Here is a 26,788-nt window from a genome sequence, read left to right as displayed (position 1 = left end):
CCTTTAATGTATCATGAATTGCTTTGTTATAACCCATTTAGAAACACAGCTTAAATCAATACCCAATCATTTGCAGTGCAATATACTTTATGTAGACATTCATTAAATTATAAGATGTTTATCTACAGTGATAAAATATAGATAATTCATATAAATCTACAGTATTTTGAAGAAAAATACATAATGATATTATGATATTTATCCCATAGACCAGTGATTACTGTGGTGAAACCCTGTAAAATGTGTCCACTCCTATGAAACCACTACTCAAATTTTTACCTCAAAGAAGCTTGGTGTAAGTAAAGCATTAGGTAATTTTTTTCCATGGCTTTAATTTGAAAGAGATCAGTTTGCTATCTCTACTGTAAAAGTGACAGATCTTGTTGCGTCATGTCCTGGGAGCCCCTGACCAGGAAACCCTGCTTGAGAAACACTACCATAGACTGTTAGCAAGCGACTTATAATTCAAGATCTAGTATCATCCCTCATGATTCTTTTGTTTAAAACATCATTGTATATAACAATCTACTGACTATCAAGCTTAACATGATGTTTTATCTTTTTCATCTCATAATTCATACACATTAATAGTAGAGTATTTCTATGGGATTAATAGCGTTAAACAGGGAAGCAGTTATTCTTCAATAGTTGAGGGGAAGGTTGATTCATAGACAAAGTACGGAATCCTTGAAGCCTTGAAATATCATATGTGACGATCACAATACAATTTGCTTTATTTGATGTAGGTATAAATAGTTTGTTGCCCATGATTCGTTGTCTTCTTGATGTTTTCAGACACATAATGTTAATGGTAGCCATCTAATGTTATAGCTTCTAGGCTGCCCTCTACATTGATCAGGTCAGTCACCATGAATGATATGGAAATATTTAGTGGAAATTCACTTTCTCTGTTAATAGGAAATGTAATTAGATCGGATACACAGTTAAATGCAAATGGTCAAAACTGATATTGCATGTAGTGAGGTAAATTTCCGAATTTTTATAGAGTTCTCTGACCAGAGTAGCTCTAATATTGACGTTCTGTACATGCTCTTTCCATGTTTGCTCTAAACCCTCACGTGAATACTTGAAGTGGAAGATAATATCTCCTGTTTTATTTGTGTCCGTTACCAAGCCCTCCAAATGCGCCAAGTAGAATCCAGATGAAGGAATAAATATTGAGCCATTTTGTACAATCATGGATCCACTTTTCATCTCCAGCTTAATCTTTGTGCAGTTTTGTGATGTAGAAGACCCTTAAAATTAGAAATTAAAATGTATAATTACATTTCAGTAAACACTCAAATCAATGCTATGCACACAAATTTGCATTTTGTATATATTTTTTTTCTAGTTTCTTTACATGATTATGGGGGCAGACATGTTGCCTGAATTGCTGCAATAGCCATTAAAATGATTCGCTTTGCAGCTGACACCTTGGCATAAGAAAACTAAGTCAGTAAACAATCAATTAACTTATTTGGGAAAGTGTTGTGAGCATGCTCTGTGATGTGTGTAGGGGCCAGGAGAGGAGTAGCTGCATCCGTCATCTATTGTCAGCATCATCTCTACATTGTAAAACTGCCTCTGAAATAATTTAAAGCGGCAGTGGGATGGAAAGTTCTACATAAATTCAACAGGGAAAACATTGACCCTACTACTGGCCTGTGTAACAAAATCTGCATGTTAAAGGGGCTCTTCTGGATTTAAACATTGATGGCCTACCCAGAGCTAAAAAAAAAAAAAAGGCACATAATTGGTATCGCAGCTTCTGTAATGACCTGTACTATAAAATGAAAATTATATTAATCCAACACGGTGGACGTCGTAAAAAAATAAAAATAAAAACAAAAGGTTATCAAAAAGTCATATGTACCCCAATATGGCACCAAAAAAAATTACATTTAAAGAAAGTGTTTTTATTGTGTTAAACGTGGTTGTTACGGATACTGCTATATGTAAATCGCTTACCCACAGGGGCGGATTTAAATGGGGCGATAAAGGGGAATACTCCCCCAGACAACTGTGCCGATCGTTGGCCTAGCCCACTGGGGAAACCAATGGGGAAGGTCCAATCTGATAACTCTATGACAGCGATTGGGGGTCAGAATCACTAATCCCCTGTCCGCTGCCATGCTAACATTGGAGACTTAGAAGTGGCAGCAGGTAGTGGCGCTAATCCCTGCTGCCTGTACAGTAGAACGTGGCTATGCAAGTATCTTGGCACTAATCTACAGGAAGCAGGGATGAGTGACGCTCCCTGCTGGTGCTACTGAGTTACCAAAGTCAGAGCCAGGATGGATGGAGCCCAAGGCAGGGATAGAGCTTACACAGCCAACCACTCACCACTGCATTTATGCCTTGACTGGTTTCTGGCCACCTGCCCAAAGTAAGAAGACAGGGCATGTGGTTGGCCCTTTCTAGGGGGGCACTGTGGTTAACACTAATATAGAGGGTAATGTGGCTGTCAATGATATAGGGACAACGTGGATGGCACTGATATAAGGGAAATGCGGCTGTCACTTATATAAGGGCAGTGTGGATGGCTTTGTATTTGGTGCCCTGTGTCAGGCACTGTCATGGACACAGTGACTGTTACTGTTGTGTGGGCCCTGTTGCTGGCACAGTTATGTTGGCTTTGTGTTTGGCACAACTGTTATGACAAGACTGTCAATTGTACTCTTATGGTGACACTGTTACTGGTATCATCATGGCGGCACTAAGGCACTGCGGCCGGCACTTCCACGAGTGCTTTTTTATTTTACTGTGCATCTATCTGTTTGTTTGATCTTAACCCCTGACAATATCCTTCATACCTCCCTAAAGACTGTCTCCTTGCTAGACCTACCCCCTTTTTTTGGGGGGAGCGCACAAGGAAGGCAGCACTTCAGAAAGAGTTGTGGCTGGAAAACTAAAATTAGGGTATATTCACATGTGTCAGATTTGTTTCTGTGGCTGAAAATCAATTCCATACATCTGAATGTGGTTGTTTGGGCGTCAAACACATGGGTTTCTGCCAATCCGGTTCAAATGAACAGGACAATTGCAAAAATGTCTGTAACAAGTTTTCCATTAGGCCCAAGGTACCAAGGTACAACACTAGATTTTTCCAATCGATAGCGGCTGGTAATACTCACCTTGCTTGCTCCAAGGCTCCTCTTTAATTCCTGGAGCCACTTCACAAAACTGCAGAAGTGGCGGTGCGCGCAACACTACGAGAGTGGCGGTACACACATCGTCCAGGCAATAAGACCCTGTGTGCGGTGGCACCCAGAGCGGAAGAGGAACACGAGAGTGAGAAAGGTAAGTATATAGAGGGTTCTGGTCTTAAAGGGGTTGTCCAGGACATTTAAAACACTGGCTGCTCGGATAACAAAATAATTGTAACTCACCTGGTAAATCTCCTGCCGCTCCAGCGCCGATGCTTCCCGCCAGTCTCTGTTGCTGTTCAGCAATAATGAGGCTCTGATTATCCGCACGTGTCCGATGGAGCTAATCACTGTCCTCAGCGGTGATGGTAGCACAGTGGGCATGTAACCGCTGAGGACAGTCTAACAAGTAAATGGATTATGCAGCCATTTAAGAAATAGGTGAGCCGCACATCACTTGTGGCACTGCTACAAAGGTGGCCATTTGTTCAATGCACATGAGTATCACTAGTGCAGAGTGGGCAGCTGGAGTGAAGAAGATTTTTAGCTAATAATTTACTTCTTAGAACATACTGGCACAACAAGAAACCAATTTGGCTACTAGTGCACTACATCACCTGCCATCATGATTCTGCTGCTTATAACTGCCCTCTGTCTACTGGTGCTGGGCACGGGGTTTAGTCAGCACCCTGTGAGACTGTTGGGAATCATTATATGTAACGATACCATAGAGTATTACCAGGATGCCCAATAACCTCTGGTATCTGAATTTATTTGTGTGGCTATCGAGGCTAGAAATGACTGCGGAAGCGAGGGGCCAAAGATGTCTAGGCAGCAAACTTTACAATTGGCAGGAGAAGTCGTTATAATGGTCTGGGCCAGATGGAGAAGAAAAGAAAAGAGAATGTCTACAATCAGAGAAGATGTCACCTGTGAGTCACTGGATTAATAGTGGAGCTGTCACCTCTCGTGACATGTCGATTTTTGTAAATACTTGTATTCCCCATGAGATAATAATTCTGGTGCTTTTTTACTCAAAACTCTGTGTTGTCATGTTCCTCTGTGGAGACTTTTTGTAACGCAACCAAATTATTTTAACTATAGAGCTAGCGCTGCATTACAAAGTAATACATTGAGTTTCAAGCAATGCTGTGGACTGCAGCTGTCACTCGTTAAAATGAATCAGTAGTGCTACAAAAAGTCTCGGTGTAGCTTAAACATAATTGACAACTGAGTGTCACCATTCCCCTTGTCAACAGGATGCATCCCTAGACAGTCTGATACTGTCTGTGATGATTGTACAGTGTCAGACTGACAAGGAGAATTGCAACATCCAATTTTCAATTTATTCATACATTCATACATTTCCAGAGGAATAACAGAGGAACAACACAATGCAGCGTTCTAAGAAAACATGGTCCAGAATCGTTATTTAATGGGTAATACTTATTTACTAAAACAGACATGTCAGGAGAGGTGATTGGTCCTCTGTAATTGTTATGTATTCTGCCTATAACTGTGTCTGTGGTGGTGTACACTTGTCCCTGACTGAAAAAGTGATGCCTGAACTTGACCATGTGCTTAGGAATTATGTTAAAGCCCATTCTTCACTGCAACGAGCGGGATCACGTTCGAGCGTGATCCTGCATGTTTAACCCCTTAGATGCCACAGTCAATAGTGATCGTGGCATTGAAAGCATTAGAAAGAGGGGGCGACCCGTTCCAACAGCCCATCACCCCCCACCCCCATAACACTATTACTGGGTGCCAATGGGGTTGCCTGGGGCCTAATGAAGGCCCCCAGGTCTGCCATCTTTGTACTCCTATTAAGCCCTGCCTCCTCCCCTCCCTAGGGGGACTAATAAAAAAAAGTGAAAATCAACTAAATAAAGTCTAATTTTATGTACAAAAAAAACATTAAAAGTTTAAAAAAACAACACATTTTTGCATTTTCCACTAAAGCATTGTAAAAAAATATGGAGCAAAATATGGCAATTATGTTGCATGTCCATTTTTCGTGTTTTACGGGCCGTGCTCCTATACTTTGTATAGGAGCACGGCCCGAAAATGCGGGCAGCTGTCAGTGGCCGGCTCTGCCCGCAATCGCAGGCCATGTGCATGAGGCCTAAAAGTTATGGCTCTCAGAATTTGGCAGTACAAATTAAATTTTTGTTTTTTCCTTATAAAAGTAGTCAAATTTGAAAAAAACTATATAAATTTGGTATCGCCATAATTGTATTGACCCAGAGAATAAAGTTAACATGTAATTTTTTTTGCACAGTGACTGCCGTAAAATCTAAGCGCAAAAAACAATGGAGGAATCGCTGGTTTTTTTCATTTTTCATACCACAAAGAATTTTTTCCTAGTACATTATATGGTACAATAAATGGCACCTTGAAAAACGACAACTCGAAAAATCAAGCCCTCGAATGACCATATCGACAGAAAATAAAAAAGTTATGGCTTTTAGAAAGTGGGGAGGAAAACATGAAAATGAAAATCTGAAAAATATCTGCGACGGGGACGGTTCAAGGGTGGGGTAAGGGGCGTGTCCTTATAAAGCAAAATAATTTTTCTGCCCCCTTAGGTCTTATTCACATGAACGTGTTAAACGTCCGTGTGACGGATGTTGAAAAAACGTCCGTCACAATGACCTATATAATTCCTCCAATGCAGATGTTAACAAAGACGCATCATGTTTTCCGTTTTTTTTAGTGTACTTGATATAGCAGATCCCTTATGATTCGTCAAGATCAGTTAGGATCTGTTTGACGGATGCATTATAATCAGTTATGATACGAGTTAATAGGTCCGTCAGGTTTCCATAAACTATCTGTTTGTTTTTTTTACTGGTTAGAATTCGCTATTCTGACCTTTAAAAAGCAGTGGAAACCTGAAGATAAAGAACTACATCTCTGGTCACATCTGCATTGTTATTTTCCTTTTTGTTCCATCATGCCGGATCCATCACATGATTGACACTTTCTGCTCTGAAACGGAATTCCGGAGATTTATTAATATAAATAATATGTAGACAGCATAAAACTAGACTGGACAGGCAGAAATTAAGTCAAATTTATCACAATGGCGCATGCTGTATGATAAAATTGGCACATTTTGCTAGAAATGTTGGACACTTTTCTGCAACAAATCTGCCGCGTGTGAATATACCCTATGCAGATTTGTATGCCATTCAGGGTTGCAAGGACCATCTGGACAATCTCTTTCCAAGTTCCCTATTAGGGCATGCCCCCACGTGGCGGTTTTCCTCCGCAACTGTCCGCATCAATGCCGCACAGAATCTGCGTTGCAGATTCTGCGGCGGATCTGCCCAAAATGTGCAGTAAATTGATGCGGACTAGCTGCTGCGGACTGCGGTCAAAGTGCTTCCCTTCTCTCTATCAGTGCAGGATAGAGAGAAGGGACAGCACTTTCCCTAGTGAAAGTAAACCAATTTCATACTTACCGGCCGTTGTCTTGGTGACGCGTCCCTCTTTCGGCATCCAGCCCGACCTCCCTGGATGACGCGGCAGTCCATGTGACCGCTACAGCCTGTGATTGGCTGCAGCCGTCACTTAGACTGAAACGTCATCCTGTGAAGCCGGACTGGAGACAGAAGCAGGGAGTTCTCGGTAAGTATGAACTTCTATTTTTTTTACAGGTTGCTGTATATTAGGATCGGTAGTCACTTTCCAGGGTGCAGAAACAGTTACTGCCGATCGCTTAACTCTTTCAGCACCCTGGACAGTGACTATTTACTGACGTCTCCTAGCAACGCTCCCGTAATCACGGGAGCCCCATTGACTTCCTCAGTCTGGCTGTAGACCTAGAAATACATAGGTCCAGCCAGAATGAAGAAATGTCATGTCAAAAAAGCAAGACGCATCCGCAGCACACATAACATGTGCATGACAGCTGCGGACTTCATTGCAGAATTTAGAATCTCCATTGAAGTCAATGGAGAAATTCCGCCATGAGTCCGCAACCAGTCCGCCACAACTCCGCAACAGCCCTAGCATGCTGCGGACACCAAGTTCCGCTCCGCAGCCTATGCTCCGCAGCGGAATTTTACGCATCGTCTAAACGAACACTGCTAAATAAAAGTGGAAGTCAATGGACAAACGGCTCTGCTGCGGATTAACGCTGCGGAGTGTCCGCTGCGGAATTCAAGAGGAATTCCGCCACGTGTGGCTTTGGCCTTAGAGTACATGAAGTCATGGAAGGGGTTCCCTATCAGGTTTTTCCCTCTATTGTATGAGTCAAAACAGATATGGGGCTTCCCCTTAATTCCACCATGTATTGTGTTCGTCTCCTGCATCAGTAAGGGAACTGTGTAATACTACATTATTGGAAATTAGTGGCGGTACACACCTACCCCTGGCAAGAACAGCTGATTGCCAAGGGTTAGGGAAGCTGGACCTGAGAACCTCTCACTTGGTCATATAAGTTTAACCGGTTTAGTGACCTGTTCCCGGTCACGTGACGCTTTGTTAAAACTTTAAGCACCGCTTGTGAGCAGCATTTGTGGAACCACTGGTCTAAGCACTGACAAAGACTCCAAATGTGTATGTCAGTAGTGCCGGCTTACTACTTTGATATATATTAAATTAAAATAGTTCTAAACAAATGTTAACCAATATAAATAAATAAGATGATACTTACAATGTGATATTTCTGTGATGACATACACTTTTGTCTGTATGACCTTAAAAAAAAAATGCATATGTTAATTTATTCCGTTCAACCACTAAAAAATAGATTATCTCAAAAATATGGAGACAAAAATTCATACTCTGTTAGATCAACGTTAATAACATAAAACGTAAGAGTAAGCAATAATTCCCTGTTCTATAGACATTCTATAACATAAAATCCACCATGAGAACTTAAAAGACTGCTTTTTGACCTTTATCTGTTAGATATGTGGGTTAAAAAAGGACATTTTTAGTGGACTCTTTTGATTAAAACAACAACAGGGGAATGAGGACACTAGAATGAGTCTAAAGTAGAAAATAGTGATAATTCCTAAGGATTCCAAAGCTACAACAGAAACATTAAAGGAAAACAAAAGGCCCAATATTTTATACCTTCAGGACTTTTAACTTTTTGTGATATTTATTTCAGATTTCATATAACTATAGTCGGCTTGTTGTAATGCTAAAAAGTGAGCGGAATTTGTTATATGTTCTACAACAGATTTCTTGGTTAGAAAAGCCACAAATGAATTAATAGTTGTAATTTGCGTAAAAAAAAATTAAACTTTTAATGCATTTATGCCGCACATGCCACTATAGCAACAAGTGGGTGGGGCTTTACCAAAAGGGGCGGATCCAAGCACAGCCTGACATATTTACTACCATTTACGCCAGAATTACATAGATTTTCCTTTTTGGCACACGGGCAGCAGAAGATGCAACACATTTTTTAAGTGGCACGCGCATCTTACTCCTGCAGGTTTCATATTAAGACTGGTCTTAGTAAATCTTCCCAAGTGTGTTTATTTAACAAGCTCATATGAATATTGTGGCTTAATTGGCTCAGTAGTTAGTACTGTTGCCTTGCATTGGGGTCCTACATGGCACTAATGTGTGTTTCTAAGATAGGGATGTGAGCCCTATTGTGGACAAATAGGTGGTGAGGATGCTAGAGAAAACATGCCTAACATGTCTATTGTGTAAATTCTGCAGAGACAAGTTGTGACTGGAAAAAGTCATCATGGAGGTCTGGCCCGTATAAAGAGGAAAAGGGAAAGTAAACTACTCTAATTTCAAAAAGACGTAATCTGTGAGTCACTGGATGTAGCTATACAGTAACCACTTATATGGTCCTTAGAGCGCATGTGTAGAGCTGGTATCTACCACTATATGGCCATTGTATGGTGGCAATATAGGTCTTTGTATAGTGTTTTTTACTTAGTGGCAGTATTAAGCCTCATTCACACGACCGCATTGGTTTTGTGGTCCTCAAAAACCATGGGTCCGTTGCAGTCTATCGGACCACAAAATACCCTTGTTGTGCATCCGTGTGTCATCAGGACTCACTCATCCACAACAATTCACCAATATTGGTAAATCTGCAAATCCAGACTGTAAAATGACATGTCCTGAGTCTTTGTGGTCAGTATTTGGTGGTAATATGTGGTCAAAGTTTGGCTGTATTATTCAGTAACAGTATGGTAGTATTATTCAGTTACTATGTAGTGGTAATATGGGGTCATGGTGCGGCTAAATTATTCAGTAAAAGTATGTTGTTATTCAGTCACTATAGGGTGGTAACATGAGGTCATGGTGTGGCTGTATTATTCAGTAACAGTAGGGGGGTATTATTCCGTCACTATGTGGTGGTAATATGTGGTTATTGTGTGGCTGTATTAATTAGTATCAGTATGGTGGCATTATTCAGTCACTATGTGTTGGTAATATGTGGTCATGGAGTGGAGGTATTATTTAGTAACAGTATGGTGGTATTATTCAGTCACTATGTGGTGGTGGTAATATGTGGTCATGGTGTGGAGATGTTATTCAGTAACAGTATGGTGGTAATATTCAGTCACTATAGGGTTGCAACACAACATCATAGTGTGGCTGTATTATTCAGTAACAGTATGGTGGTATTCCATCACTATGTGGTGGCAATATGTGGTCATTGTGTGGCTGTATTATTCAGTAACAGTATGGTGGTATTATTCAGACTTAATCTAGCGGTAATATCTGGTCATAATGTGGCTGAATTATTCAGTAACCGTATGGTGGTATTATTCAGTCACTATGTGGTCATGGTGTGGCTGTATTATTCAGTAACAGTATGGGGGTATTGTTCAGTCACTGTGTGGTTATGATGTGGTGGTATTATTTAGTAACAGTATGGTGGTATTATTCAGTCACTATGTGGTGGTGGTGGTGGTAATATGTGGTCATGGTGTGGCTGTATTTTTAGCAGTATGGTAGTATTATTTAGCCACTATGTAGTAGAAATATGTGGTCATGGTGTGGCAGCAATGTTTGTCCCTTGTATAGTGGTATCATTGGTAATATTGGTCTTGGCAAACTGGGCTTTATTCAGTAACAGTATGGTGATATTTGTTCCTTGAATAGTGATATTGTGTAGTACATATATGACTGTCTAATTTGGAGCTTTATTTTCATACATAGAAAATTGTCTTATAGCTTTTTTGTCTTTAAGAAATGCGACACTATTGAGGACCTTACATCTGAGCAACAAGCAGGGGGATCCCAAGTGCAAAATTTTCACTGAGGCCCATAGAACTCATAGGTAAATATACATCATAAAGGAAATGTCCCCCTTGGGACCCCCTTAATGAGCCAGAGCAGAGAGTGGCTGATATAGCTGCCCGCCACTTTCAAGGATTATAACAGAGCTGACTTCATTATAAAAAGGGTTTGTTTTTTTTAAACTTTTTTTATTAAGTTTTCCATATAAATTTAACATACATATAATACATAGCAGAAATGGACAATACATAGCATTGTTCATACCCTGAAACTGGTACAGCTATGATACATATTCCTTCTTTCGTTGATAAGTCCAAACTTTTCTAGATTATAGATCTATTGCAGCTTTGATGACAGATTATACTTAAAAACCCAGAAACATTTAACACGGTAACTATGGTAGCCTAACTAATAATTTCTCATTTGTCTCTTCTCCTGTTTCCATTTATGTCTTGCTTTCAATGTGTTCCTTTCTGACCGTTTGATTCTGTAGATTTTAGTCTCCCTAGTGCCCCTTTGATATCTTCGATGAGATACCATTTAGTTTGTCTGAAACCTTCCATCGTTTTTGCTATATCTGAGTCTGGCATTTGTTCTAAGAATGGCTTCCATTTTTTAAAAAATTTCGCCGTTCCCCGTTCCTTGTGCCTCAATGCCTCCATTCTATCCGAATGTAGATACCTATATAGTTGCTGAACTAATTGTTCCAAATTCGGGGTGGTAGTTTCCAGCCAATTTTTCAGAATGCACCTTTTGGCTACAAGTATTATTATGTGTGCTAACGGCGGTATGTGTTGCAATATTCCCTCTTCTTCAGTGTCTAATAACGCTATTGAGTGAAATAATAACAGCGTCGGGTTCAATGGAATAGTTTTACCCCATAGCTTCCTGATATATGCCAATACTTCCGTCCAGTATCCCTGAGTAGCCGAACACAACCAGATACCATGATATAAGTCTGTGTGCGGCTGAGCACACTTTGGGCAGGAATGTATCCTATTTGGATTTCCATCTGTGGGCGGTAGATTAAAAGCATAAATGGCTGCATGCATCAGTCTAAATTGTGTCTCCCTCCATACTTCATTAATCACATGCTTTCTTACTGTTTGCCATCCCTCCAGTAGTTGCTCATTTATATCTGGAGTTTTGAAAATACGTCTCCAATATGGGAATTGATTTTTATTTTCTAGTCGTACATAAATACCTTTCATTGCCCGATATAATTCCAATAGGGACTTCCTATGGGAATCTTCTCCCACTAGTGCATCAAAGGGGTTGTCTATTATTTCTTTTTCTAAATTCCCCACCAGCTTCGTACAAAAAGCTCTAATTTGCAGATATTGCAGAAAATGAGTTTGCTGAATCCCATATTCGCTCCCCAGTTCTGGTAGCGTCTTTAATCTCGGTTCCGTCACATGCAATACATGTTCTACTGTGTCTATCCCTTTGTTTTTCCATGCCTTAAATAGACTACTAGACTTCCCCGCCGGGAACCGGACATCAGTCCACAGGGGCAAATACTTAGACAATTGGAAGGAAAGGCCCTGCTTTTTCCTCACTTCCTTCCAACACATTATTGTGTCACGTAATATGACTGAGGATTTGACCTTTTGAGGTAGGTGTCCTAGCTTAGTGTGTAGCAAAGCCCGGAGATCATATTCTCCCGCCAGAGCCGATTCCAAGTCTCTATTTGAGTAGTGACTAGTTTTATGTATCCAGTCCAGGACATGGCGGAAAAGGCTAGCTATATTATACCCTCTCAAGTGCGGTATGTTCACTCCCCCTTGCCAATGATATCCCTGTAATTTTACCAATGACACTCTAGGGCGCTTATTCATCCATATGAATTTCGTTATAGCCGAGTTAAAGGCTTTTACATCTCTATTCTTTAGCAACAGAGGCAGTGTTTGCAGCGGATATAGTAATCTCGCAAAGGAAATCATTTTGACCAAATGGCATCTCCCAAACATGGACAATGGTAAGGCCATCCATCTTTGTAATTCTACTTTTATTTTGCTGAAAATGGGTTCATAATTCAATTGGTATAGTGTTCCTGTGCTCCGCCCTATATGTATTCCCAGATATCTTATCTGCGATTTTGCTATTTTAATTCCCAGTCGTTGGAGATTCTCATCTGCTGTGTGATTATGATGCGTTAAACCTAAAAGTTCGCACTTGCTTGTGTTAATTTTCAGTCCCGCTTGTTTTCCATATTCCTGAATCACTTCAAATACTCTAGGCAGATGTCTGGATAGATGGGAGAGAAATAACAGAATGTCATCTGCAAAAACCGCGGTTTTGACTTCCACTTCGCCTACCTGGATCCCTGAATATATCTGCCCTCGCTCCAGGACCTGTATCAAAGGCTCCAAAGCAAGGTCAAATAAAAGTGGTGACAAGGGACACCCCTGTCGTGTGCCCTTTGACAACTTAAACATTTTCGATCTAACGCCCGGAGTGCAGACTGCCGCCGTTGGATTATTGTATAGCGCTTTCAGGTATACTCTGAATGCTCCTTGTATATTGAATTTATCCATGACCATGTCTAACCACCTCCACTCAACATTATCAAATGCTTTTTCAGCATCCAGTAACACTATCGCTGCCTGGTTGTGTGACTTTACCTCGGCCCTTATCCCGTCCATGACTCCCAATACCTTTCTTATGTTTGTCACTGCCGATCTGCCTTTTATAAACCCCACTTGTGAAGGACCCACCAATAGTGGCATTATCTGAGCCAGTCTGGTCGCCATGATTTTCGAGATTAGCTTAAGATCCTGATTAATGAAAGATATTGGTCTATAGGAGCCCGGCAGTAACAAATCTTTTCCCTCTTTGGGCAACACTTTTATATAAGCCATGTTTGCTGCTATAGGAATGCCTTCTCCCATTAACAATGAATTGAAGTATGTTAGTAGCGGCGGGGTTATTTGATCTTGTAATATTTTGTAGAATTCCGCCGGGTAACCATCAGGTCCCGGCGCCTTTCCATTTGCCAATGTCTTAATCGTCTGCTGTAGCTCTTCCTGCGTTATTGGTGCATTCAATTCCCTTAATTGCTCCTGATTGAGTGTGGGCATGGGGAGATTGGCTAAAAACTGGCTATCTTGTAAATCCCCAGGTCCCGCTGTGGAAGTATACAGCTGCTGGTAGAATTCCTCCAGTACAGCATTTATTTTCTTAGGGTCTGAATGAATTTGGCCCTCATGATCCTTCATTTTAGTAATGTGCGTCTGCGGTCGGAAACCTCTAGATAACCCTGCTAGCATCTTTCCGGCTTTGTTACCGAACCTAAAAAGTTTGGCTTCATAGAGTGATCTCCCGAACCTTTCTTTGTTTTCCGACCATGTTTCGAAATGTCTTCTGGCCTCTATCCATTTTAGTTTTTTTCTTGTTATAGGGTCACCTAGAAAGGTAGAGTATGCCGCTCTAAGCTCGTCACTGCATTCTCTAAATTTTTGCTGTGCTTGTTTTTTTCTAAACGCTGCATACGATATGAGCCTCCCTCTTAATACCGCCTTCGCCGTTTCCCAATAAAGTGCCTGCTCAGTGACATGCTCTGCATTATCTATCGAATACTCCATCCACCATCCTTTTAACTTCTGTTGGAAATCTTCCTCTTCTGCCAGATGAGTTGGGAATCTCCACTGCGTGAATTGCCCCCTGGGGTGTTTATCTATCAGTACCAGCCTCACTGGCGCGTGATCCGATATGATCATGTCAGTGATGTCTATTTGATCCAAATACTGTAGTAATTGTTGGCTCAGATATATGTAATCTATTCTAGACCAGGATTTATGGTATGGTGAATAATATGTGTATTCCCTATCATCTGGATGACTATATCTCCACCCATCCGTTACTTGTGTAGTTTGCGCAAATTCCGCTAAAATACCATCCGTGCCTAGTGCCGATGCCTGAGTACTTCTCTTCCTATCTTCAGCCACACATTGCACTGAGTTAAAATCCCCTCCCACTAACTTCATTGCACAAGTGTCCGCTAGTAATGTCGTTTGCAGGGTCTGGAAGTAGGTGCGGTTATTTGTGTTAGGTGCATATACATTATAGACACTGATCTCTCCCAATTGCGTGTCCAATAATAATCGTATCATGCGTCCCTCTGAATCTACCTCCTTTGAGCACATCGTTGCGGCAAGATTTTTATTTATTAAAATCAGGACCCCGTTTTTTTTTTGAACTGCCATAGACCTGTCCCACCCAAAATTTTCGCATCCTGAAGAAATCTTTTTCTTCCAGGTGTGTTTCCTGGAGTAAGGCCAAATCTACCTTCATTTTACCGAGGTGCCTCAGAACCATCGATCTTTTGTGTGGGGTCAAGAGCCCCTTAACATTCCATGTTACTACTTTCATATAGGGCTCTTATGATATGTGTCTGTGATTACATGTGATGTATCGTCATCCCCTAGGAGGAACCAATTTTCAATATTCCCTTCAATATGGCTACCATTCTGCCTTAAACTCCAATTATAAACAAACAATTTAACTCTTTTTGTTGTCTTCTGACAACCTCCCTTCCCCCTTCTTTTATTTCTTTTGACTTCACTTTTTTCTGCCATGTGTTCTTCTTTCACCTACTCTTAAACCTGTCCTAAGCAGCCTATCTTCCTTTATCACATATTAGATTCACATTTATATCATAACATATCTCCCGGGTTCACAGATATATATCTATACATCCCACCTTGACATCCTTTTTTGATACTTCCCTTCTTTGATTACCCCAGAGAGAGTTCCCGCCAACATAATATATCTGGAGCTAAACATCTGCATTACTCACTACTCCCATAAATCGGACAGTCCACCATCATCTGGCTATGTGCCCAGGTTATCCATGCCTCGGCGTCTGCGTCAGTCTTTTCTCTTTTGGCGATTGTCCTTTCTGGTGCGATGTATCCTGTTGCGTTCCACTTCTTGCGGGGTTGTTTTCTGCCGCAGTAGATGCTGGACCTTTGAGTATGTCCTTGAATACTGCTTCCGCTTCCCGATGATCCGTGTAAACTTGCAAAGTGCCACTTGGCGTTGTTACTTTTAAAATCGCCGGATACTGAAGTTGAAACTTCATGCCTCGATGATGAAACGCTGTGCAGATTCTGCTAAACAATTTCCTTTTCTTCGAAACTTCCGCTGAGTAGTCTCCAAATAACATGACTGTGACCCCATTTAATTTTACCGGCCCTCTTCTGGTCTTGTATTGACGTAGTAGCGCTTCCTTGTCAGAGTAATCTAGGTAGCGAACTATAACTTGCCTTGTCCTCTGTATCTGGCCTTGTGGCTGTGTCAGCTTTTGTCTGTCTGGGCCCACCCTGTGCGCTCTTTCCACCTTGCACGGGCCTTCCATGTTCAGCATCTTCGGGAGGTCATATTCACAGATGCTTTTTAAATGCGTTGCCGGCACTGTTTCTGGTATTCCCACCACCCGGACGTTATTTCGTCGTGATCTGTTCTCCAGATCATCTATTTTGGCCAGCATCTTTTCCTTCTCTGCTACCAGCTCCTGCAGTGTGCCATGAGTCTCTGCTGCCTCATCCTCCAGCATCGAGATTCGCTGTTCCACCTCGTCTAGTCGTGTACCATGTTGCACAAGGTCCGCCTGCATCTCTTTCAGAGAGGCTGATATAGTACTGGCTAGGGTGTCCTGTATATCAGGCGTAATGCGCTTAGCCACTTCCATGGCCAGTCTTTTGTAGTCAATCTTCATCGAGGTCGAGGGTTCCCCTCCCCCTTCCCCGTCCGACATTTCATCCTCCTGTTCTGACGATGGGCGACTCACTGTCTGCTTATCTTTCCTGGTGACCGGTGGCATCGCAATGAGTGCTTCACAATAAATGTCTCTGTGTCAGATTCTGCTTCTATTCAAGGTATGTCAGTGTGTTTCTTGTCGTCAAAATCCTATCTGTGCGTGAGTGGCTCCTTCCGCACAAACCTGCAAGATGGCGTGACCTCTCTCCTCTGTGCTGCCTCGGTAATTTTGGCACCAAATCGCGTACTTCGTGGTGCCCCGACCACTCCGCTGCTCCCCGTGCCATGCCCCTCTGATTTCCATGCCTCTCCTCAACCTCTCCTCAGTCGGCACTGTTTGGTGTATGGGTTCTTTTGCACTTTTAATGGCGTCTGTGCCGTCCCACAACGAAGGTACCTCGGGAGTTGCTATTGCTGCTGCGATGATGTCGGGACTCTCCCTCCACGCTCGACGTAGTCTGCCAGTGAGATGTCCGTCTTTCCCCGGTCGATACCGTAATTGTGCTGGCTATGTCAGTCGATTTGGGTATCGTAGGGCTGGAGAGCTCTTTTTCACTCTCCTCGCATGGCAGCGCCGGAACCGGAAGTATAAAAAGGGTTTTATATTAAGATTTTGTATAACATGCCCTTTTGTTCTAATATATTGGGTTTCAGTCCTTTTGATGTAAAGTGGTCAAGAAAACAGCAATATCAATATATTTGTAAAGATATTATATGAACATGGTTCACATTATCAAAACCAATGACTTCCTCTTTGCTTTTCTAGTAACCTGTGATAAATGATTCAACATAAAAACTGTAATTTTCCTCACTATATTAAATTTTAACGTCATTTCTAAATTGCAAGACTTGTGATTTGAGATTAAATTTCATCAAGATGTGTCATGCATTTCATCTTTCCTTTGTACAGTCATGTTGCTTTCACGTCTGCTATTGCACTTCTGATACCTTCTCTTTTAAAGGGAACCTGCTACTAAGACCATGCTGCCCTATCTGACCGGCAGCATGAGTTAGTGACATGGATGTGTAACATAGACAAAAAGTTTTTTTAACCACTGCTGCATTTAAGAGAACTAGTGCCTCATAAACTGGTTCACACCCAAAGGTCACTTTCTCCCACCGTGCGTCTTGTGATTGACAGGTCTCTCCCTATCTGTGTATATGTATAAGGTTTACATTCTTATTCCCTCTGGAGGCTGATGTGCTACAGATACATCATCAGAATTTGCATTTATGCATTTGAATAGTTTGCTGAGTAACAACACCCGTAGGGCTGAGTTCACACGTGGCGGATACACTGCGTAATAGCACGCAGTGTATCCGCCCTGTCTGCCGCAGGGCGTGGTGCAGTTTTTTGCCCGGAAGGTCCGCTTCAAAAAACTGCAGCGCTTAGTCGCTCGGCCAGCATGCCGGCCTCCTGGGATGACGTCTCATAACAGGAGACCGCTGCAGCTTGTGATTGGCTCATGGAAGGAAGCATCATCCCAGGAGGCCGGTCCTCTGACGTCGTCCAGGCCGGCCTCCTGGGATGACGTTACATCCATGTGACCACCGCTACAGCCTGTGATTGGCTCACATGGATGAAGTGTCATCCCAGGAGGATGAAACACAGACTCCTAGCAAGTTTAATATTTTTTTTTGTCTTCTGAGTTCTGTTTTTTGCGGCGGGATTGCTGCGAAACCGCCACAAAAAAACGTAACAACTACTATTTGATGTGGGATTTACATCCCCAATGAATTCAATGGGGAAATCCCGCAACATATAAGCAGCATTTACACAAAGACAATTGACATGCTGCGGAATGAAATTCAGTATTTACGCTCAGTATTTACGCAGCGTGTGGATGAGATTTGTTTTACCACATCCACTTTGTAGCTACTGTATTTGCTGTGGATTTTTCACAACTAATTGAAAGAGGATTTTCTAATCTTTCATATGACACCAGGATCGCAGTTCTAGCTGTGAAAAAAACAGAGATATCACCAGTTGAAAACACAGTTGGGAATGGAAGCTGTATACTATGTGATCACACTGTGTTGCTGGGCAGGGAAGGGGGAGAAGCTGTATGCTGATTGGACAGCGTCATAGAGAAAAAATTACACCGCCCTCAGTCAAAAGAGTTACCTCCCATTTGGCTATTAGATCTGCATTAGCATATTTAGAAATTTGCAAATAACCTTGCAAATAATAAATGTTTTTTTTAAAACAAATCACACTGTAGTTATCAGCATCTTAGAGCCTATTAGATTAGTTAGGAGATAGGGAATAATTAAACTGGTGACAGATCCTCTTTAAGTAAATAAAAAATATAAATTTCATTAGATTTTTGCCTAACTGCATGAATCACACATAACATAACATTAGAAGTATTTATTATTACGGATGTCCAAAGTCCCAGTTTTTGAGCTAAATACTGAAATCTTTCCCAGCAAGTATGTGAAAGTGAGTGCCACCTGGTTGTCACAAAATCATAAAATGCAAAATGGTGTTTTTTTAAATCCTGATGCACGTGTTTTTATCATTATTCTTTATTAAAAACAGCTTAGTTATATTTCAATACATTTGGATATCATAGCACATTCTGTCAAATAAAAAAAATGTGATATGCGTCTTAGAAACACATCATCCCTGCTACATCTACAAAGAAATGTTGATATTTGCAACTGCAGTTTTGCATAAACTACGACTAAAAAACAGCACAGTATTTCTTAATATGAATCTCAAAAACTACGGCTCCCTAACGGAACATGTAAGACCACAAACGCAAATGACAGTACTTCTACAGCAAACATTTAACCACTGTCCATGGTCCTGTCACATGTTTTCTCTATAACCACCTACAGAGTGGAAACTAATTCAGAATAAAGACGTAAACGATAATAAACTTCCCAAAACAGGAAAAAAAAAATCACATGTGCACTTACTAGTTATCCTGTTTGAGGTAAGGTATATCAATTACTGGACACGCTCTCTTAAAATATTCAATTTTTCTAAACTGTAAAATACAGTACATGGTGATGAGGGGATAAATACAACTACCACAATAAACATATTAAGCATATTGATAAAATAATGTTACATGAAGATATCCCCAAGTTACATATTTGAAAAAAAAACTATATTAACAGTAAAGGCAATCTGACCTCTAAAGTGAATATCCACTCCTTTATGTTATTATTTTTTTTTTGTAATCCAAATAGGTCCAACAATCTGTGCTGACTAGTGGCTAGAGCTCCGTTTTTATGCTACAGGGCTCCAAATCCCCTACATATACATAGAGTTAAAGGCTATAAACACCATTGCACTGACATTTTTTTTGTTAATTTGCTTCATAAATCCATAATTAAAGGGGTTGTACCAGAATCAACAATTATTGCGTAACTGTTTGATTGCTCTGGGCCGCACCGATAGGATCTACATGAGAATGAGGGTCTCGAACCCCCCGTTATTGTTCACTGCACCCTTGCCATCAGCAGCGGGTGTTAGCTGTAATATACCGCTGTCATCCTGCTGTAATGATGGAGAATGGAGTTACCTCCGATTGCTGCCGTTCAACCCCTTAGATGCTGTGGATAATAGCGATTGCGGCATCTAAGTGGTTGACAGAGAGGGGGCTCCCTCTGTACCCCTTCGGATCCCCACGAGCGATCGCACGGTGCCGATAGTTCTTATAGCAACCAGGAAGCCTAACAATTAACTCTTGGCTGGCCATGTACGGAAGCCTATTGGGCCCTGCCAAAGGCAAGGCTGGACCTAATAGGTTAACTGTCAGTTGAAAAATGACAGTTAAAATACACTGCACTGCACCAGAAACCAATTCAGCAAAATCTGCACTCATAAAGCCAAATGGTGCTCCTTCTCTTTTCAGCAATCCCATATTTGGTATTGCTGTACTCGGGAGAAAATGCTTTACCAATGATGGGGTGCTTTTTCTCCTCATGGGAAATGAAATTTTTTTAGCTAAAACAACATCATGTTGGAAACAAAAATGTTTTCTTCATTTTCACGGCCCAATTCTAATAATAATAATTTAAATAAACTTTATAGCCTATGTTCTAAAAACAATCTATGAGCCCAGAAACTTTTTATGACAAAAGTGATACCGTTGGGTGATAATGTTTCTGGGATCATGGGTTATTTTTAGAATATGGTCTACATGCTTTTAATAAAGGTTATTTTCATTATTAGGAATTATGTGAATAGAACAATTCAATAACTTCTGTTAGTAGTGTGGAAAATGCTCATCACACCCCCAGTTGAATTACTTCGGTTTTTTTGCCATTTAACTGCACTGGTACCTCAGGGGCTTTGTAAATGCGACATGGCATCAGAAAACTATTCCAGAAAAATCTGCGCTCCAAAAGCTAAAAGGCGCTCCTTCCCTTCTAACCCTTCTAAACTCTGACGAGTACCCAAACGAAAACATCCTAATAGAAATGAGGCACCAAAATCCACAAGGTCCTCCTTCATTTCTGAGCCTTGTGTTTCAGTCACGTAGCACACTGGGGCCACATATGGGATATTTCTGCACACTACAGAATATGGGTAATAAATATTGAGTTGCGTTTTTCTGTTAACTCTTGCTGTATTACTGAAAGAGATTAAAATTGAATATCTGCAAAAAAAATGAAATTTGCATATTTCACCTCCACTTTTCTTTCATTCCTGTGAAACACATGAAGGGTTAACAAATTTCCTAACTACTGTTTTGAATACATTGAGGGATGCAGTTTTTAAAATGTGGTGATTTATTAGGGATTTCTAAAATATAGGCCTCTTAAACCTACTTCAAAACTGAAGTGGTGCCTAAAAAAATGTTTTGCAAATTTTGAAATATTTGGAATATTTGAAAAACTGCTAAGCCTTATAACGTACTAAAAAAATGTAATCAAAGAATGATGCCTACATAAATTCCTTCATGAATTTTGAGGTAGATTTTGACCTTCCTGCAAATACTTGCCGTGATTTTCGCTGTGTTTTTCTCCAGCGGCCATTGAGCACCGCGGGCAAAAACACCTTGAAAAACGCTTTCTCTGCCTCCCATTGATTTCAATGGGAGGTCAGAGGCGGCATCACGGCAAGAGAGAGAATACCGTCTTTTTTTACCGCGAGCAGCTAAAACCCGCCACGGAAAAACCGCCTCCGCCTCCCATTAAAATGAATGGGAGGCAGTTTCGGATGTTTTTTGCTGCTGATTTCAACGCTGTTTCCGTTTCAAAGTCAGTGTTAAAAAAAACTCCATGTGAACTGGACCTAAGCATTTCAGAGTTATTACCACAAAGTGACATATGTCGGATTTGAAAAATGGTTCTGAAATCTGAAGGCAAAAATAGGCTCGGTTCTGAAAGGGTTAAAAAAATGAATCTGCACAAGATATTGGATCTAAAAACAAAACGGTATTAAAAGGTGGTCACTCACATTTTTTTTTTCTAATAGTGGCAAATATTAAGCAGTATACGCTTGTTGGGGCGGAGAGTATAACTGGACAGATACTTTAAAGTAAGGGGAAAAGGCAAAATGAAATGAGTCAAGCGTCAAGGCTGTGCTGTACATTTATGTCAGACAATGGAAAAGGTCAATATTTAGCATGAGAAATATCTATGAAGCAACTTTATTTATGAAGCTTCTATTTATTCCCCAATGAAAGTAAAATATGACTTTGTAGAGAGGGGGATTTCCAGCATTGCATCATCCTACTGTCATCCTCAATCACTAAGTGTGGTCCTTAAAATAAAAGGTTCATGGACCACAGATATATGCAGATATACGACTACTGAATGATTCACTCATTTATCTATATCATACAGAAAGACATGCACAGTATCATAACATAATTGATGTTTTTATAGAACCCATTACAACTACTCCACAATTGGTATGGATCTGTTTGTTTACACATGCATCTTTATAGCACAGCATATCAACGTCCGTAGAGACCACATCCATATACAGTGCAATATAGATGATGCGTGTGTAAACAAACACATCGATGCCAACATGATACCAGGAAAGCCAACATGGGTGTTATTTACCTCTTCTTGCTCCAGCGTCGAGTTCTGGCGAATGGCCACAGCTCCAGCCGACGGCCGCATCTGGTTGCTAGGCAACCAGGCGCCTCCTCCTCCTCTGGTACCACTGTTCCAGTGATTTTGAGGCCTTCTCCTTCTATCCGCCGACAGCGTTGGTGACCGGTAGCCACTGATGACATCATGCCTGGAGGTTTATTTAAAAAAGAGGCTTCCTTGTATCCCTTGCCTGCAGATCAAATTACATCCTGTAGTTTGCTATTGTTCCTATTACTATTATAAGTTTGTTCCTGACTCCTGATCTTGACCTCGGCCTTGTTTCTAGATTATGCTCCTGTCTTGGCCTTTGAATTTGTGGCATGGCCCTTGTGGTTCACCTGGTATCGACTCATGACCTTAATCCTGACTACAATTCTGATTATCATTCACCCCTGACGAAGCTGCACCTAGAGCAAGCGATACGCGTGGGGCCGTTTGTCCTTATTCCACAGCCTATTTGGATCATGTATCAATTTTCCCTATCATGATCATTTCTCTTTAGTTCCCATAGCATCCACTTTTTGTGCCTAGAACCGTACTGCTTGTGACGAATTGCAGAAAGGTTCACCAAGCAAATATATATATATATATATATATATATATATTTTTTTTTATTTTTTTTTCCATATTTGTGTGGCTATAGTTTCCCCTCATTGGGGTATATATATTATCTTTCACTCTTGCACTGTATATTCTTGTGTGGATCAGCACGTGGTTACCTTCCAGATTTACTATTTGCACATAATACATTTATATGGCTATTGCATTGATATTGGCTCATATTGTCCCATTTGGAATCCTATTTGAGATTTCTGACTGTGGTTTGCTTCCCGTTTCTACTCTACAGGTTTGCTGATTCTCTCTGTTTTTTAAATGGTTTTATATTTTTATGTAGTGTATAATAAAGTTTGGTCTTTTCATTCCCGTTTTTTCGAATCCCTTCCTTATTATTTTGGATGTGCGCAATTTTTTACATGTGCCTCTTCCTCCCTCCAAGTATACAATTTTGGCTTAGTTGATCCACTTCTTCGATTAAAAACGTAACAGTTTCTGTAGTCCATGGATCTCAAAAGCGCTGCAAGTCGCTCACCATGGAAATTGCCAACAAGAAATTCTCCATGCACATAAGGGAATAAAGGTTTGCTTGGATGCTTTGTACCCGCATCTCCTGCAACATTCGCAGCATCTGAGTTTCAGCAGATCGGCCGTGGTTATTACTCCTCCCTTGCCTTCCATATCGGTGCCGTCACTGCATCTGCCAGCTCCTCCCCAGTTTCTTACAGACTATCATGGTTTCATCAACAAATGCACTTCACATTTTGAACTTTATCAACAGCAGTTCTCCTCAGACTGAGTAAAAGTAGCCTATATAATTTATTTGCTTGCTGGAGAGGCTCTGGCTTGGGCCTCCCGTCTATGGGACCGTGGTTATCCAATGCTGTCCTTCCTATGTGCCCTTTATGTCTTCCTTTTAGAGTGTCTTTGAAGAATCTGGCAATACTGCTGCTGCTTCTACTCTTGATTCCTACAAGTGAGGTGCTTCCAGAGTTGTCCAATATGCTGTCGAATTGTGTATCCTGGCATCTGAATTAACATGGAACAAAAATTGTTGCAGAATTTTATGACGTTTTATCATAGATGAACTGGCAGGTCACCATCTGCCCTCTTCATGGGATGATCTGCTTTCCTTGGTTTCCAGAATGGGAATTCGGTTTCAGGAAAGATCTCAAGAAAGGGAACTAGACATTTCTCTCATCTATGAACAGTGATGTCAGGGTCTCTCTCCAGGAGTGGATTCCCAGCTAGAGATTTGCCGACGCTCTGGTTGGGGATTCCGGTATCTCAAGACCCCTAACGTAATTTTCCATATATCAACAAAAACGTCATGGGTTCCTCCAGTAGCGGAATCCACGAGCCAGAGTGTTTGATGATGCTCTGGCCGGGGATTGAGCTCCTAGGGGAGCCCCTGACCTCACTGTCTATATATGGACATTGACGTCAGACGGAATTCAAATGGATGAAAATGTTTTCACTGTTGTATGAACATAGCCTAGTAAAAAAAATTGTCCCCACCTTCTCCCTCACACAATCTCTTTGCAGTCTCTCTTTAGTAAAACTAAAAAATCAGATGAGTTTCATGCCTTATAGCTGACATGTTTTTCTAGAGTCACAGACAGTGCAATAGTCAGGTATAGTGGGATAAAAGTATTATTTTTGCATACACTATTGACTTTTCCCTCCGGCATCGTAGAGAAACTAAGGCGGGAAAGAAATGACAGATCTGATGCCATGCAGTTTTAGCATCCAATGCTTCAGTTGTGAAAATGGTGATAAATTTAAACACAGTATATGAGAAGTGCAGAACTCCATTATACAGTGAATAAACTTTATTTGCATATATCTGAAATAAAAAAAACCTTGAAGTTAAAACATTTACAGCTCACATGCTCTTTTTCAGTCTTTTAAAAATGTTACAATTTTGGATTCTAGTTCTACGTATCTCACATGTTAGGATGTTAAATGGAGTCTATCAGAGGATTTTACATGCGCCAAGCGGCTGACACCACTAGGTAACTATTGGGTAACAGATTAGGAACATACCAATGTTGTGGATGTTGCTGCTTACATTAGTGTAAAATATAAGTTTCATCCTTCTGCGTGAGTGTCCACCAAACCAGGTAAAGTCCAGCATCTAGTGCTCCAACTACTCCCCTCTGCAGTTGATTAACGGCTCTGCTTGTCTACATCATCATACATGCAGAGCCGCTAATCAGCTGCATAGGGTAGGGGAGTGATGGGAGCGCTAGATGACAGACACTTCATGGTGGGTGTTGGATGTTTTTAAAAATATCTTCTAACGTGAACCATTGTATCAGACAATTAATGTTGGTACATACTGTAGACTATTTTATTACAAAGTGGAGGTACCTATAATATGTCTCTTAGGGGACCCATCTGTTTGGGACCATCAAATAATTATTCTCTTGCTATTCATAACTCTTTGTTTGTAGCTAGATATCTAGTAGCCAAGTTATGACTCTCAGCCTCAGGCAATACTCCATCTATTGAACAATGGGAAAATAAAATGATTCATTACGTAGTATATAAAGCTAATGTGTACAGATTAAAACAAAAATATGACCTTTATAAAACCTTTTTTTTTTTGTCAGATATTCTATCTCTGATTGGAAGATTTTTTTTGTATTTCTTAGCATTTGTGCTTTTTTGTACTTACAAATGAGTCTGCAAGTATGATTCTTGAGAATTATTTCCAAATAAAATATTAAAAGAAGGACATAATTCACTTCATTACTTCTTATTTTAAAGAGAATACTTTTCCTTTGAGGTGACATAATGTTTTTATTTCTAACCTGGTCCTTATATTCAGTAACGTACTGTGATATTGTAACGCATGGTTAGTAAATTTATTTACAGTTTTTCATTGAAATGGGCCTAATCGTGTAATTTACAGCAGTTTTAGGGAGACTGTGCTTTCCATTTAAATGAATTGAGGAGTTTGATTTGCTGCAACCAGGCTGTAAAAAAAAATAAATCAGTACAAGAGTGTCATCCCTTGGTAGTACCCAATTCAATTAGTCACAAAAGACATTAATGTTTTCCCTAGGGTGCGGCCCTAGACATCCGCTGCACAGGGAACTGCAGCTCGACCTCATTCAAGTGAATGGGGGTGGCTGCAGTTCCCTGCACAGCCAGATGGTTGGGAGTGCTGCTGTGTCGGGAAAACTTAGAAGGGGACACAGTGCTAAATCAGTGCTGCAGCTTCATTCTCAGCATTGGTGGAGGTCCCAGAGGTCAGACCTCGACGATCATAAAGTGATAGCATATCCTAGCGACAGACTATTACTTTAGAGGATTGGAATAATCCTTTAATCTATTTGCAAACATCATGGCCTCTCCTTTTTACAGTCCTATTCGAATTTATACACAAAGACCAAGTGGGTTTTCAGCCAACTAGAGAAGCACAGAACAATGTAAGAGACATTTATTTGATCCATCTGTAAAGAGCATGCCTGAGGTGGTATAGACCAAGGCTGGATACTCACAGAAAAGATGGTACTCAGGAGTAGTAGCAAAACAAGATCTTTATTCAGCCCTCTCATGATACAACGCGACCACAGGAGACAAAAAAAAAAACACTTCTTAACACTTGAGAATCTCTTTAACAAATACCAGTTGGTTCAGGCAGATGATTACGGTTGACTGGCTCACACTTGCTGGACTGAGTCAAGCCCAATCTTACCTGATACAGGGGCACGTCCTGAAGAAATTACGGCCTACATTGGGCTTGAACAGGCTGCTCTCTGATGCTCCTCACTCACTACCTGCAGGGGAGGCTCCTGCCCACCGCCCGCGCTGCACCACCACAGCTTTGGTACCACAGGAAGGCTACTGCCTGTCACCTGCTCCAGTACCCATTGTACTCAGGTCCCATACACAGGCTGCACAGCACCAAATAGCAGCTTCTCTAAAGCAGCTTCAGCAACTTCACTCACGGCAGCTCAGACTATTGCCTGCACACTAATCACAGGATAGGAGAAACAACCGCCTTTTAGATAAAA

General features: G+C 41.0%; 1 long non-coding RNA gene across 1 annotated transcript; it reads right to left on the bottom strand.

The window, feature by feature from the left end:
* Window positions 1-656: 656 nt before the first annotated feature.
* Window positions 657-19,835, bottom strand: LOC142657154 (uncharacterized). Its single transcript, XR_012849824.1, has 4 exons — window positions 19,679-19,835; window positions 19,068-19,138; window positions 7,813-7,855; window positions 657-1,256 (listed from the first exon to the last, which is right to left on the bottom strand). It is a non-coding gene; the product is annotated as an uncharacterized LOC142657154 (long non-coding RNA).
* Between the last annotated feature and the right edge of the window lie 6,953 nt (window positions 19,836-26,788).

The sequence above is a fragment of the Rhinoderma darwinii genome, chromosome 7 (assembly GCF_050947455.1).
Source record: "Rhinoderma darwinii isolate aRhiDar2 chromosome 7, aRhiDar2.hap1, whole genome shotgun sequence".
NCBI classification, from domain to species: domain Eukaryota; kingdom Metazoa; phylum Chordata; class Amphibia; order Anura; family Rhinodermatidae; genus Rhinoderma; species Rhinoderma darwinii.
Note: the sequence above shows the minus strand (reverse complement) of the source record. Positions and strands in the feature narration are given on the sequence as shown.